The sequence below is a fragment of the Anas acuta genome, chromosome 6 (genome assembly GCF_963932015.1).
Source record: "Anas acuta chromosome 6, bAnaAcu1.1, whole genome shotgun sequence".
Classification (NCBI taxonomy): Eukaryota; Metazoa; Chordata; class Aves; order Anseriformes; family Anatidae; genus Anas; species Anas acuta.
This window is the reverse complement of record NC_088984.1, coordinates 19,426,587-19,440,815: the sequence shown is the minus strand read 5'-3', so window position 1 is coordinate 19,440,815 and position 14,229 is coordinate 19,426,587. Positions and strand designations below refer to the sequence as shown.

Here is a 14,229-nt window from a genome sequence, read left to right as displayed (position 1 = left end):
TAAAAAAATATTCTGTTTAATTTCATATAAGAGAGAGACAAAAACAGAAAACTGCATGCAGTGTGAGGTTTATATTATATGAATGTATAGGTAGCGTCTATTTTTTTCATATTTATCACATTAGGAAAATTCTGACATACAAGAAAATAACTCTGAAAACTGGTGTTGTGTAGACCTCTTTTCAACAATAACAACAAATTATTATTATTTATTATTATTACTACTAATAATAAAAATAATAATATAATTATTATTAATAATAATTTAATACAGAGCTCTTGTATTTTGGCAGTGGATTTAGATAATTCAGTGTGAGAGAAGGACAGTACACCACAAATTCAAAACTTGACTTTAATGTGCCTTAAAAAAAAAAAAAAGACTTTGAGGAGGGTGGGGGGAAGATGGTTTTTAGTCAAAAAAAAAAAAAAAAGAATTGGAGTATTGTGTTTTTTTGTTTTTTTTTTGTTTTTTTTTTTTTTTTTTCTTTTATTGCTGCTACACAGCAATAAAAAATAGAACATTATACTAGTCCAATAGTGCTGTGCAAATCATAGTTTACGCTCTCTACATAAGTCTTACTAGTGTGCTCATTCTGCGCTGGCCACATCAACGTGCATAGAAGCAGGTTTATGTTAAATGCATGACATATAATGTGTTCTTTTTTAGGTAAAACTGTATAATTTGTTTTTCTAAGTTATTGTTTTCATTTGTGTGACATGTCTCATTTTTCAGAGGTTTCAGGAGTTCTCTGAAACAGTTCTCACCATTGCTGAAAGTGAGAAACTTCCTTCAGGCAACAATATTGTACTAGAAATGTCTGACAGTGTCAGATAGTGAGCGTGAGCGCTATCACTTGAGATGTCAGCCCTGTGTATGCCTATGGCATGAGGCTTCAGAACATCAGGACGTTGAGGCTCCTTGAATACCTGAAATGTGACCCTGTTAGTAAACCACTGGTCCAGTTAGTTACTTGATAAGGGAAAAGTATTGGTAAAATCTAGTAATACAACTCTTTGTACTGTTGATCTCTTCACTTACTCTATCTTGCTCACCCTTCAGCACTGAGATGCAGACTTCTTGCTAACAAGCATTTGTGTTTCAGTCTGATTAAAATGTTTAATCATATGAAAGAGCTCTAGAAAATTAGCTGACGTTGTTTTTAGAAGAAATAAATCATTTGGAGCACACATTGAATTGTATGTGACTGGTGTAGTAGAGAAAGGCTACCTGGAGAATTTTTTTGAGTTACACAATGAATTTCACGTCCAACTCCACATCAGCCCTACAACAAGATAAATACCAAGCTATGTTAACTTTTACCCAACTGAAAAATATATACTTTATGAGAAGAATGACATTATTTAACAGGACTGTATTCACAGGTTATGGGTCTCATGTGGATAACAAACTTGAACCTTACACTATATCTAGTACTACATTATTGAAAAACTTGTCTTTTTTTCCTTAAAAAAAAAAATTCACCTCACATAGGCATGTGGATAATTCTTAGAAGCCATCTGGATGTAGAAATAATGGGTTTGTTTCTACTGCAACATTAGTGATCTATTTATTCTCACATAGCTTGATTTCATTTTAGGGGATTGTGAGGAGGGGAAAAAAAATCTGTCTTCTGGTCAACATTAATCATCCTTATCAGAGCATCCTAACCCCAGAGCTGATGACTCCTTTAGTAGTCTCTGCATCAACAAAGAAAGTGTTTCTGTGTAATGAAAAAAGAGATGTCAAAACATCTTGTGTGGCCATGTGATAAGAACTGGACAAAAAGAAGTTATTTAGGAAAAAATAGTTTTGAAAGGTGGTGGTGTGTGTGTGTGTGGGGGGGGGGGGAGGGGGCTTAAGTGAAAAAAACAACAGGAATAATTTAAATATTGACAGTATAGGCCAAGAAGAGAAAGTCAGGAAAGTCAGTAGATGAGCTGCAAGAGATAGACAGCTTTTAGTGCTGTTAACAGCAGAGAGTGTTAGGGCTAAAGTATATGCTCATTCTGAAAGTTGAATGCCTTTTCAATGCAGAGATGAAACATCCTTCTGTTGTGTCAAGCCCCCTGCCCCAAAGCAAAATAAACACCAAATTACAAAAGTGCCTATGGCCAAATTTTACTGTTGGTTTTCTAGGAGTCTTGACTTGTGTAAACAGTTTCTGCTCCACTTACTTGCTGCAGTTCAGTTTTGCTTCCTAGGCAGTACGTGTCATAGGTGAAATAATGCGTGGCAATTTCTTTAGTTCATCTAAGTCTTTTATCCGTCCAGGTGCTTCTACCTACCTACATATTCAACATAAGATCTTCCTGTCCAGCTTTAGTTACATTTCACCTTTGCTGATATCCAGATGATTTGTTGTGGGCTATGTTTGTATTTAAGAACTCCCCCAAATTTAATTTGAAAATATTTTAACTGTCCTTTAAAAACAGAAATAAAGTAAAAGCCTGCAGCAAAAGCTGTCTCTCAGGCTATTTTGCCTCTTCAAGTGTAAGTCAAAATTTTTTTTTTCATTGTGGTCTAAGGAAGATAATAATTAAAGGAGTCTATGTATTAATGCAATAGTAAGGACTCAGAGATTGCCTTTGAAAATCAAGTTTAAAATGTATGATTCTTAGGATAGTAATGTAGGAAAGGTAGTGTTGTATTGCACAACAAAAAGTAATGTCAAGGTCATTGGAATATATATTTGAAAAATTTATGATTAGTTTAATATAATTCTGCAGTCTTAGTATATAATTAATACAGAATTTCCAATTTAAAATCTCAAGTTTTTAATAAATAGAAAAGGAAAGGACTAAAGGATGCTGTTAAATTTCATGAAGGGTTTAGGGCAGCCTTAAATGTGTCTATAGAACTAAGTATAAAAGAAACTCATTTTATCTATCCCTGTTAAGTATTTGTAATGGATTTTTTGGTCTAGCATGTGTCAGAGTGATTAGGTAGAATTAATAATGTCTTAAGGGGTCTTTTGTGTGCTATTCTTTGATTTAAGACAGTCTGCAGTAAGGATGCTACTTACGTAGATATTTCAAGTGCTGTCTCTTTTACATCCTTTTTGTCCTTTCTGTGAGCATACAACAATTCCGATAAACTGCATGCACTTTTTTTTTTTTTTTTTTTTTACATTTGTCCTATTTAATTTAACCCTCTGATAAGGGTTGCAGTTGTAAGGTGAGATCTTGGACTTTACTTCTTCATCCACATCAATCCTTCTGGATGATAACTGTCCAGATAGGTTTTGAAACAAGACTCTGAAAATCCTGGCTTTTATAAATTAAAGATTTTTATTAAAAAGACTGGACACTGAGACTAACTCCAGAGATAGGAAGCCAGAATCATATGAAAGTGATAGCTCAGATATTTCTGTGCTTGACATGCATTTCCCTGCTTGTTAGCTGCACTTTTCCCGCAATGTTAGCATTGCATTTGGTGTGGTAACAGTGTTCTGCTTTCTGATGGCATCACGTATTAGAGTGGCCAAACCCTTCTGTGAGATAAAGAGGATCTGTCTTCTGGTCAGCAGAAGGGGAAATTAATTTCTTGTTGTATCATAAGGAAATAATCCTACTGATAGCATTAGGGATTGGTTCTGAACAATTTTAATTTTCCAGCAGGGAGTAGACCTGTCTTGTCACTGCAGACTTTCTGGGTGGTGGGAAAGTCGGACCCTGACCATTGTCTCCCACCCTGACCTGGAGTCACAAGTGGGAAAAAGAGAAATGATATACACTCTGCTTGGGAGACAGAAGCAGCAATACGATTTATTGATAACAATGCTTATGTGACTTAAGATTCAATGACAGCAAGGTACAACTGATTGTAATTGGAAGATAACGCTTATTTGCACACTATATAAAAGACACTCCTCAATGATACTAAACAGAAGACGTTATATACTATGTAAAGGTACTGAATTAGGTGACATTACATGAAGAAAACGCTCCTGTAGAGCAATGATTCTCAGAGTGGATCCCCATGTTTTCTAAACTGGAACCACAGAGGTCAGGAGCCCAGGTGTGGCTGAACTCACTCCTAGTCCCAGACTTGGTCAACCAGTTATGTCTAAAGGATTATATGCATTCTTGAATTCTGTATGCTACTTAGCTAAGATTATGAACCGTGATCATGAAACACCATTACAGCATGTTAGAATGCTGTTACTTTCCCAATCTGCTTATCAACTTTCTGTACCAGTAAGGGTGCTCTCAGTCAGCAGAAGTAACCCTGGGAGACATCCCTGCCCAAGGGGAGGTCCTGTTGTGCAGCTCGATGTTGTCTCACAAGAACTCAAAGGGCTCTTGAGTTGCTCAATATTTCTGGGCTAAGGTGATTTGGCAAGCACAGTGGGGGTGGGGGATGCATTACTAAAACTAACCCTCGGCTTTTTGTCTTCTGCCTCCCCCAAATCTAGGAGACAGCCATCAGTGCCAGACATAACCATCACAACTGCCAGTGATGGTTATCTTTTTAGGCTTGGGGCAAGGTGTGTCTGTGTGGTGGTGGAGGGGGGTGGTTAGGAGTACGCTGTGACACCTGGACTTTCCACTTTGCAACCTGGCTCATGTTGGTGAGGTTGCTTTTGCTGTCCTTACTACTGCTCCCAGCTCACCTTCCCCTTCAGAGCAGGCTCCCCACGATAAACATCTTTCTTTCTTACCTCTTTCTAAGGAGAAGGGAGTCTACTGGTGAAAAAGTAGTACCTGAAATAACTACTTGCCCCATGAAGAAGATACAGCAGAGTGCATGTTCCAGATTGAAAGATCAGAAATTGAGTGTATTTCCCAAAGTTTTCTTCTGTCTACTTTATTTCTGTGGTGTGTATGTTATCGATAAGCCTCTTATCTTTAGAAAAGTAAGGAGTATGACAGATACTTTCTCTGTTTTCTGTTACGTTATCAGGCAGAAGTATATCCACAACAAAATTGAGCACATTTACAAGGGGATCATTACCCGAAACATCAGTGTTTTCCAGAGAACCAGTTGAGGTAAGTATTGATTTTCCACATACATTTGTAAAAACACTGCAGGGTCATTCCCACTGCTGTAGTTACAGAATAAACCAGTAGGTACCCAACTGAAGAGTATGCAGAACCAGAGAAGCCCTTATTTTTCAATGCATACTTAGACTCAGAAAGCACTGGTCTTTTTGCCTTTTAGTCTGTGCTGACAGTAAAGATACAGCAGGTATCTGTGAGGTGATTCTCTTAGAGCTAGCTGAGCTACCAGCGCAGTGAATGTAGTCTGCACAAAGAGCTTTGCTGCCACAAACAGATCACATCTTCTAATGCAGTCTGCTTTAGAAACTTGCCTTCAATTCTTCTTCTCTAGAACAGGCATAGCATCAGTTCCTGGTCACAAGGCACAAGTGACACTGAGGATTAACTAGTTAATGTTTCTGCAGTACTCTGAAGGGTTAACATTTGAGCATATAAGTAGCTGATGGATGTTATTGCAAGGTACAACTACTGGCAAAGCACAGTTACTATCCCCACATTGCCATTAGGAAAAACTGCATTATCTTAATATGTCATCCACACAGTGTTTTTTTGTTTGTTTTCCGATCTCTTCTAATTTACAAGGAAGTTGGCATTTTATTACAGCTTTTGAGGAACACATAGCATTGAAGCAGATGAAGCTCAGTGCAAAAGATACATATTACGTTGCCAGCCACATAGCATAAAGTTTGCCAGTTAGAAAATGATCTGTTAAGGAGCTAATTAAAATAAGTATTTATTGGAAGGATGCAACACAGTCCATAATTACTGTACACAACTGCAATTTTGCAAGGCAAACAGTGTTGCAGAAGAAAAAAGGGGAAGAGTTCAGAATGTACTTTGAGATAAACTGAGAAAAGATGTAAAGCTTACTGAAGAACCTGCTTAGTGATGAGCAAACGAACTAAAGAAAGGATTATCTAAGTTTGCTTGGCTTGAGGAAGCTTAAAGCTCAAACGTGCTTCTGTGGGATGCCCAATCTCTTCTCCTTACTAACAGTCATGTTTTGAATAAAGATAAGTTGAAAACTCAGTAATGAAGACCTGTATTAATTCCAATTACAAAGTCTCACATTGTCAGAAAGCAAAGGGTTTGGAAAAGCTCAAACTGCAACAGGAAAAGGGGTCAAATGAACAGAAAGTAGAGCACATTATAACTAACTGTACAAGACTTAGCAAAAAATGAACATTTGGGTTTTGCAGTCTCATTTAATTCCCAGACTAGTTTTATGCCAGTCCACTATGGTTTGGAGTAGTATTTGAGATATTCTAAACTCTTCCAACTGGTCTCTAAATAGCTGCCTGCCAAAAGAGAAGAGCTGAAGCTCAGCAGTACCCCTTGTACTCCCTGTGCTGGGGCTGGGAGCTGGAGGAAAAGTGCCAGGTTTGTGTCTGCCAGAGGGCCTCTGCAGAAGTTCTGCAGTCATAAGGAATTCTCAGGTGGGAAAATGGAGTTAGTTTCTGGTTGCCATGTGGCCAGAGCAGCACAAAAAGATCTATACTATCTGGGGGGAAGGAAAAAACAAACAAACAAACAAACAAACAAAAAGATTAGGCATGAACAGGTAAGAACAGGTCCAACTACTTTATTAGCAGAGCACCAGCAGCTTGCTTAATGCTGTGTAATAATCTGAGTTACTGACTAATGCATTGGTGGGATTGTCAGGCTAACCATATGGTTGGATTTAGAGGAATGTAACAGTTGATTTGTTAGACCAAAGTTTTGATTTATTAAGACATACTGAGCTTTGAGTTTAGTTATCTCAGAAACTGTTCTTCACTGGTTCAACCTCCAGGCTTATGGTGACAAAGACATAAATTGAATTTAAGTTCAGGAGTTTATCTTAAAGCTGTAAATTGAACAGCTGTATTAGTTCACTGTGGAGATTTCACTCATCTCAGTGGTGAATATGCCAAGAGGCAATGTTGCATTGTGCTCCAGAGATATTAGAGACTTGGCTTAAAGTGTAAAGCATTTATCATTCTTCTGTGGTAGTATGCAAGAGGACATAATTTATGTAATGTGTCAGAATGTAGTGGATTTATTTTTACTGTCCAATGGGATACCTCTGTAGCTCCTCCAATTTAGCAGCATAACTGTTCTGACTACCAATTTAGATTCATAGTGGGAAAAGAAGACTAAAGACTTCTATACCACAACTTTTCTTCAGAGTCTCTACCCATTCAAACCATAAGCAAAAAAGCAAAAAAAACAAACAAACAAAAAAAAAAAAAAAAAAAAAAACAATTGTTCTGTGGCTGCAAGGGATTGCCTTTTCCCTTTCCTCCTCTCCTCACTCTACTGTGCTCTGTAGGCATCCAAAGGTTGCTGCAAGCTGTATTTCTTTCCTGTTCCTTTTGGGGGAGGGAGAGAGCATCCACCTGATGGTTCCTGAGAATTGCTTTTACGTGATTTGAGATCCCTGTACTATCTGATGTAAATGGCCTTAGTGAAGTTGCTCTCCAACCATCTGGGCTGGGATTTATAGGTAACCCTTCCATGAGCAGCAGTAGCTTTTCTATCAGTTATAGCGTTCCATAAACATAGTGCTGACTGCTGTGATGTCATTTGGGAAACTCTCCAAAGGACATTGGATTTTATTGTATGTAAAGGTGTTTTATCTCCAGTGTTAATCAATATTCAAGTAGTACCTACCTACAATAAAAAGCACCGCAATGAAACTAAAGGTATTTTTACACAATATAGTAGAAATTGGAAGACACATTATTTATTTCAATGATTCAACTGTGGTTTTCCAATGAACACTCATTTTGTGTATAATTTGTTTTGTACCTCAGGTGGCTAAACTGTCTTGCCCCATGAATGGTACCATAATCAGACAATTTCATTATAAAATGACTTTCATTTAACCATAAAAAAGCCCAACAGTTTTACAGGTTTTGTGTCTGTAAAAGGGTCTACAACTTTTGAAGAAAAATAAACGTCCCAACTACTAAATCAAACAAGGACCTGTTGAGTGACTGATGCAAAATATAAAATAGTCTGAAATGAATCTTAACATCTATTTCTATACAAACTTCTTTTTGAAATACATTGCAGATTAGATGAATGGTCTGTTCATCTCTGTTAATTAGCATGCATTTTAGTATGAAGTCTTGTTAATGTATTATGTTTGTAAATATAATTGATTTTGTGTGAGTCAAGTTTATTTTAGATTATATACCCAAATTTTCTTTCTGAGGCAAGCAGAACTCTGGGTTTCTGGTTTTCTTTCTTTTCAAATAGCAACAGTTGTGTCACAGGCATGGTGCTTAAGGTATGTTATCATTAGATAGGTAATGTCTGTCAATTCAGAAATAAACCACAAGGATTCCAGGTGGTCAGCACATCTCCTGACGCCAGGAAAGATGGAGACATATAGTTCATGTGGTTTCTTTTAACCTTTAAACTTAAAAATAAGAGAGGTGTTTTCCTGATATGTTCCACTGCAGAAGCAAAGTTCAAAGGTTTTGCAAATAATTGTAAGGCAAATATTACGAAGTAGAGAAATTCTGAATGCATACTTCTGATTTGAAATGCAGGATAGTAAAATTACTCAGGTCTCTGCATACAAGTGGTGTAAGTCTGATCACCAAATCCATGTTGGAGTTGACTGAATCATACCTTGAGAAAAAATAAAAAAACAGCTAATGAAATATATCATTCTGCTTTCCCAGAGTTATATCATAAACATGCAGAAAGATTTATTTTCAAATCTAGGAAAATTTGCTCTAAAATGAGTTTTTATTGATAAGGTAATATATTACAATGAAAGTTACTCTGCTTCCTTGCTGTGTGCCCAGCCTGAAAGGGGGAATGCAGGTTAACAAATGTGCTAGTCACCTCCACATGCACCTTACAGTCAGGTATGACTACAACACTCAAACCCTCTGGAACATAGTACTTCATTTTACTGTGCTTCCTCTCAGAGCATGAGAAGACCAAAGGGGCGTATGGAAATGGCCTGATAGTGCATTGCGGAGTGGACTAAGTGCAATGGATTTTTAGAGATGTCACAGCACTGATACCCTTTTGATGACAGCTAGGTGATACTGTGAAAATAGGAAGCGAAGCAATACTGAAAGGCATGTTATCTCCTAGGGCAGGGATAATGGTTACAGGGAGCAGATGCAGAGGACTGCTGGTTTCTGTCTGGTCAGCTGTCTGTCACTATGCTGTCTTGTTTACTTCTGAATGAACTCATGGATATATTATCATGACTGAGTCTTCGGTGTTTTCTTTACATTTCTCCAGTCTTTCTTAGTCCTCATTTTTTGGCCACCATGTGAAGCAGAACAAATAAATTTGATAGACCTTTCCTTTGATTTAGGACAGTTGTTCTAGAATTTGTCGGTATTCTGCATCTTTCCTGCTTTCTTTTTCTGGCAAATGGTATTTTTTGAGGCTTTTTTTCCAGTATTAGTTTATTCAACAGATGATGGGAATTTATGTAATCCATGTTGTGCATGAAGTGAGCAGGGGGGTTCACTGATCATCCTGATTAGGCACAGCCTAATGATTTTCAAAAGTTAAAAGTAAATAGCATTAACTGGCCTTTGCAAGTATGAATATTTTTGTGGTTATGCCATCCAGTTAGTATTCTTGGTTCAATAACTGTGCAATCAACTTTCAGCAAGTAAACGTAGAAGAGGCAGAAAAATGTCATCACGTCTTAACAGGAACCAGAAAGTAGAAAGCCTGTGCTGTGTCAAGATACTTCTGTTTAAACATCTGTGATTACAGAAGAAAAACAAAAAACAAAAAAACACACACACACACACAAAATCTTGTTTACATAATGAAGCAGAAGTAGTTCTGTGATTAACATGGTTGATAGTATATACCTTCATAACAGAAGTCCTGCACTGAACTAATTGAAGCAATTGCAAACTAATTGAAGCAATAATAATTTAATAATAAACTAACATAAAAAGATAACAAAAAGTTTACACTAAAAGTACATGAAACTCAGAGTTTATTTTAGACGATAATCAGTTTATACTTTTATGGAAAAATGTGTTAGTCTTTTGGCCCACACAGCAACTGTAAAATGGAAAGCATCAAAAGGTTTTACAGTTTTCTCATCAGTTAATCTAGAAATCAGAGGCCTTCAAACTAAATTTTCAAGGGACAGTGAGTTTCCAAGAAGAAGATGAGAAGATAGAGTAATTGTTCATAATTGCTGCTTCAGATGAATTTCTAGAAATATTTTTTACATTTTTATATATACTTTTGTATGCCAATGTTCAGAAAACTTGGTGCATCAAAATATATATATATATGTTTTACCCAGAAATGTATACGCTATATTGGAAAATACTCAAACTTCTTTATCAAGCAAAGTAAAATGTTCTCTTCTATTTAAATATAATGCATTATATTCTGCAAATATACCAGTTAATCAATTAATCAATTGCAGTTAATACATATTTAATCGTGCATCTTCAGGTTGGTGAACAGTCATAAACTGTCATACAAGCAGCATATATCTTTAGTAGTTACCCTTGTTCAGCTTTGGCAGGCAAATTTTGTGTTTAAATTCTACCAGTTTTATATGGCTGCACATTTGAGCATTTTTGCTGAACTATTCATAGAATTCAAGACTTTAAGGAGAGGCCTTGTATAACACAAGCCATAGTTTCTACATGGGCATCTCAGTTAGAAAACCAGACGTTTATAATTGCCCATTTCTTTGTCTCTCTCTCTCTTATTTTATTTTATTTTATTTTTTTTAACTTGAAGGCTGCTATTCCAGCAACCTAAAAAAAATATAAATAAATAAATACTCTGTAGCTGCAGTGTCTCTGTACTTCCATGAAATGTATTGAATGCTCTAAAAGGCTTGGAAATAACTAGTGGCCTTGAGGATGTGGATAGAAACAAAACTTTCTGTACTGTTCACTTTTTTTTTTTCCATTAAAAAAAATAATAATTTCAAGCGTTAGTTTCTTTTCATTTCAGATCGAAAATTGTTAGGAACTGTTGACATTCAAATTGCTGGTTTCAAAACCAAATGAGTTGCAAGGGTGTAGCATTGTAAGTAGAATATTTGCAACCATCCATAATGCAATAATAAGATACGCTATGCAGATTGTAATCTTTTACATTGTTAGAAGCATGGCCAAAAATTTGATATTATATTTCCTTTGGGCTTCTCTACATTCTTTGGACTTTAAGCGTGTGTCCTTTCTGCTTTTGGCAGTACCAACATGAATGGAACTGATGTATTGATGACAACAGCAAACAATCTGTTTTTGGATTGTTTTATCAGTAGTAGCAATTATGACATAAAAGAATTCAACTATTCCCATTATTAGAGATTGATTACTGAAAATTGCTACCAGCAAAATGGCATTAAGAAGTGTTAAATACACATATGTGGTTTGCTGAAGTGTTTGCTTCGGTCACAAACTGCAGTCACATCAGGATAGGTGTGTATTTCCCCTCTTCACCTTAGTGGGAAATTTTGAAACCGAATCATCATGTACATGGATGGAATTATAGACTCTGACTTGGCACAGCACTAGAATTTGAATTAGGAACTTTGGCAGAAGAGCTTAGACAACTCTTGTGGCCCTTCATTTGATACTTTGACAAGTCTGATGTCATTCTCAATCTCATCCTTACCCTGTGCTGTGTGTCTCTTAAATTCCAAATTTTGCTTTTATACTAAGGACACGGGTAGGAAAAAATCAGTGTGTTTTGTGTTGTAATAATAATAACAATAAAAAGTATTGTGGTATATTTTACATGATCCAAGTTATCAAACTGTTATCAATCAGTGAGTACACATTTATTTAACTGAAATCTGTACATACTCCAAATTAATAATGAAAAATATAATAGTCAAAAAGTGAAAAATTAGCTATTTCTTTGTGATATTTTATTAATTCTGTTATGAATTTAAAAGCTTTAGTATTTCTTTTACATTTCTGCTACTAATAAAATTAAGATTTAATAATTTTTTTTTTTAATTTCTTGCAAGTTATGCTATGTTAATAGAAGTAAAGGATTTTATAAATTAATTTGTTAAAGAATTGCATATACCTACTAAGGATCACTTACTCTTCAGCAAAGAAGCACTCGTTTGCAAGATTTACTGCCGTTGAATATAAAGATCTGAGATGACCGATGCTGGAAAGAGCATGCTCAAGTTATCTTTTTCTACTTGGAAAAAAAGGGAGTAGATGTCAGGCATTGAATTCTGGGTACTGTAATACAGAGGACACAATGAATACTGCTATAATTATCCAGAGAGACAAACACAGTGGGATTAATGATGCTTATTTTAACTAGACGGTAGGTAATAGCTTTTGAGCAAGCTGTTCGGAGGCTCCAAGACCTTCCAATATTGCTTTCCAACATTGTTTTCTTCCCAAGCAAACAAGCAGCCCAGTGAGGTGTTACACCTGAAAACATTTTCCTTTTTCCTTCAAAAACAAAGCAGCATCAATAAAAACAAACAAACAAACAAAAAACCACCCACAACCTCTTCTCACCCCTTTTGAGACAGGGCATGAGTTGTTATGACAAATAATGTTTGTGGGACAATCAAATCTAACTGCTTCTTCTGATACTAATTCTCAAAAGAACTGAGTCAGCTAATTTAAAAGCTCAACTTTAAGTGATATCTGGTAGTTTTTCTGCTTTCTCTGAAAATGTGAGGATGAATTACTCTTCCCCTTTAAACCTAATTTATGATAGATGCAGTCTTCTGACCGCATGCTCCCTGTTTTTCCTGGTCTGGTAAGATTGACTAGAATCTGATCTGCATTGTGGCTAATCAGGATGCTTCGCTTCACCTTCCTTTTGTCAGCATACAAAAGCTGAAGTCAGAAAAGCTTTCAGAGGTAATCAATCCAGAAAAAATAGATCAGCAAAAGGAAAACATTGTGAATAAATATTTCATTGCACTGTGTAAGCCCGTTGTTTTAAATAGTAAAATAAAAAGCTTAGTCTATTTTCTTTATGTATTTTAATTATTCATTTGTTTTGAATACAGACTATATGTATGTGTTTGGGATGACTCATTCGGTATTTGGGAGCATACAAGTACCTTGACCACATGATGTCTGGTAACAAGGCTTTGCAGAGTACAATGATATGTCATCTCCATGTATTAATATTAACGTACTCTCCTGAGGGCAGTTTTCTGTTAAGAATTATTATGGCTACAGCAATTTGCTCCCCACTTTATTGAAATTAGATATGGCCATTGGGCTTGCCAAAAGTGAGACTCCTCTGGGATATACAGTCCTGCCATCCTAGGTACTATAGGATGAAACAGCTTTTCCCCTGGTTAGCACTGCTGGAAATGTCAATCTGAAATTGGGAGTCATCTTTACAAAGCAGGGTTACACTGACAAAGGCAAACAGCAAAGACATATGCACACACTGACTGTCTGATATTCAGCATAGGTGTTTCTGTGGCCTCTGGGAGATTATCATGTGGGTCTAGAACAAACATATGTTTTCCAAGAATTTAAAAGCAAAATGTCATGCAGCTAGTGCCCTCAAAACAGTGAAGTCTACATGTGACAGTAGCAACTATCTGAAAGTAAAAAAAAAAAAAAAAAAAAAAAAGAAGTGAAAATTTGGATGAAAGTGATTGCTAATTCCTATAGAACTGTGGTTTGTGATTATTGGCCAGCTGCTCAACAAGAGGGAAATCAGAGCCTCTGGCTGTATGGAGACAGAAGGTCTAAGTTAAGACTTCTCCTTTTTGGTGATCTAGAGGAGAATACCAGGTAGATGCGTGCGCATTTTCCTTTCCTGTGTTTTTGTGAGGTGGGTTGAACATTTACACAATGTTCATATCAGTAAGCTGCTAGGCGTAAGTAAATTCATAGTGAACTGCAGGCTTTTATGTCATGAATCTGAGTGAAGAATAATTAAAATGAGTTGCCCTGTAGAATAAGGGCAACACAATGCAGAATAAGAACCCCAAAGGTAGCATTTTTCTAAAGCTTTTCCTGCTTTATAAGTTCAATGTGTATTTTAAACAGATGTTTTACCTTTTGCCTAAACTTTTAGTGGAATAATGATTTTGTTTTATTGAGTTGGATCTTTGAGTAGTTATTTACTCATTGATCATAATTTTAAGACTTATTCCCATGCTGTTTTCCCACCTTATTGTGAGCTCTTTTAAATTATTACTGAATGAAGGAGAGGTATTTCTAATTTTATTTCTGGGAAAGAACCTCAAATGATTAAATCTCCTTTGTCTCTCTCT

The 14,229-nt window shown here is 36.1% G+C and overlaps 1 protein-coding gene across 1 annotated transcript in view; it reads left to right on the top strand.

Moving 5' to 3' along the window:
- The window catches only part of LOC137858227 (sodium channel protein type 2 subunit alpha-like), a 125,130-nt gene that overhangs the window by 11,407 nt on the left and 99,494 nt on the right, over positions 1–14,229 (top strand). Inside the window, exon 2 of the mRNA XM_068685649.1 lies at positions 4,903–4,988. The gene's annotated coding sequence lies outside the window, so the exon portion shown is untranslated. The remainder of the gene's footprint in view (positions 1–4,902; positions 4,989–14,229) is intronic.